Source organism: Rattus norvegicus, chromosome 13 (genome assembly GCF_036323735.1).
Source record: "Rattus norvegicus strain BN/NHsdMcwi chromosome 13, GRCr8, whole genome shotgun sequence".
NCBI classification, from domain to species: Eukaryota; Metazoa; Chordata; class Mammalia; order Rodentia; family Muridae; genus Rattus; species Rattus norvegicus.
This window is the reverse complement of record NC_086031.1, coordinates 65,714,538-65,716,624: the sequence shown is the minus strand read 5'-3', so window position 1 is coordinate 65,716,624 and position 2,087 is coordinate 65,714,538. Positions and strand designations below refer to the sequence as shown.

Genomic DNA, 2,087 nt, shown 5'->3' with positions numbered 1-2,087 from the left:
GGTTGAAAGTATCCTCCTTTGGGGTGTGAGTGTGGGAATCGTGCAAAAAAAAGGGGGGCATTGAGTAAGTCTGGAGGATAAATTACATAGCATCCAGATAATATATAGAGACTTAAATAACTGCTTAGTTAGCCTTTAGTGTTTCAAAACCAGAGAAATGACATCTGACTGCATTACAGAGACTTCAGCATTACACTTGGTTGGGTGCTTGTCTTCTGTAATGTATTGTTGTGCCCAAGTTCTGTGGTCGCCCTCACCTCCCAGCACCACTGTGACATTCCATTTGACTCCATTTAAAGTCCTAATGGATAAATGGCCTGGGTCCGGACCTGGCAGGCTATTTCTCATGTTCCCTAAGAAAACATTGCAAGCCTCCTCAGAGTCTTCCAAGACCGGGCATATGGAACACACATTTCAACTTTCTAATGTGTCGCAACCTTGATATAAAATGTTAGCAGGGGCAGAGAATATCACTTCAACACTGCTTTCTTTATAAACTCCGTTTGTGCTGGCTAGTTTCACTCCCATAAAGCTATTGCCATAAGCTAGAGTCATTTGGCAAGAGGGAACTTCAACTGAGAAACTGTCCCCACCAGATTGGCCTGGGGACAAGCCTGTGTGGTATTTTTTTGATTGGTGTTTGATGTGGGAGGTCTAGCCTACTGTAGGCAATGCCACTTGGGGTGGTGGTCCTGGGTGCTCTAAGCTTGAGGAGGGTCGAGGCAATGATGTAGAAATGTAAGCTGAGAGACACACTTTTCTCCCAGAGCTGCTTTTGGCCTTGGTGTTTTTATAACAGCAATTGATACCCTAAGACACCACCCAGCTATATAACTGGTGACATAGGTCTTAAGGATGTCACAGGGAAGGTGTCCTGAGCCAGGGAATGACTGTTCTTTCATAACTTAGAAGATATTGGTAGCTTAGTTTTCATTTAGAATGTCACTAATCAATTTACCTTAATCTCTTGTCTGAAAAATGTATTTATTATTCCTAAGACTTTCATACAGGTACGTGGTCTAAATGATCTAAATAATTTTTTTTTTTTTTGGTTCTTTTTTTGGAGCTGGGGACCGAACCCAGGGCCTTGTGCTTCCTAAGCCAGCGCTCTAACCACTGAGCTAAATCCCCAACCCCCTAAATCATTTTTTAAACTGTATCCCTCTTAAACAGTGAGCTCATGTAGGCTGGATAATTGGTTTGATTGTCTTATTTTTCTCTTTGGTAGAAATGTCTCTAGCTTTGCGCAGTGGCAGTATCGTAGCCAATGAGGTTTATCCGAGGCGCGATTATTGCTAATTGAAATGTCTCAAGTTCTAAACGTGTATCTTTGAAGCAGTCTTGAGCCCTTGAATACTGCAGAAGGTATTTCCCAACCAATAGGTCAGAGCCAGACACCCTGACTGTGTCTGTGCTTCTCAGTATTTATCCCCAGTATTTTTCCACTTTGAATTTCCCTCTATCAGCTATAACAGAATAGGCCGTCACAGTGAAATATATTTGCATTTCAGCTCGGGCTTCAAGTTTCAGACAAAGCCACCATCTGAGTTCTCTTGCACAGTGGTTTACTAATCTGTGTCCTTGAAGTTCATAAATTAGCCTGCCCTGTGATTTCCTCCTTGTGATAGCCCCTGGCTGTTTTCACTGCCTTCACAGCTACTGGTAAGCAGCTGCTCTCCCACATTCCTACAGAGTAAACAGGAATTTGGTCCCTGGGCAATTGGATGCTTTCCAGAGTAAGAATTTGAGTTATTCATGAGGTTTGGGGGCTGGCTTCGACTGAAACCAGACTGTTTTCACAAGGGAGCACAAGGACAAAAGAATTATGAAAGGTTTGAATCTCGAGGATTATTCCTTTCAAGTGAGTGATAACCTCTGACTCTTCTCCCCAAACAGTTTCTCAACCCTCTCTTTTGGCCCCTTCCTCTACCTCACATTTCACGGAGGTTACTGGAAGTTCACCGAGGAAGCTACCTTGAAGTCATGCATTCCTTCCAGATCACGACTCGCCTAGACAGATGTGCACACGCTAAGATATAATGTGCTGATAAAGTTTTCAAGATTAAAGTTTGATGAGACTGTGAGGG

General features: G+C 43.1%; 1 non-coding gene across 1 annotated transcript; it reads left to right on the top strand.

The window, feature by feature from the left end:
* The first annotated feature begins 1,238 nt into the window (after positions 1-1,238).
* On the top strand, positions 1,239-1,384 carry LOC120096437 (U4 spliceosomal RNA). Its single transcript, XR_010057341.1, has one exon. It is a non-coding gene; the product is annotated as a U4 spliceosomal RNA (small nuclear RNA).
* The last annotated feature ends 703 nt before the right edge of the window (positions 1,385-2,087 follow it).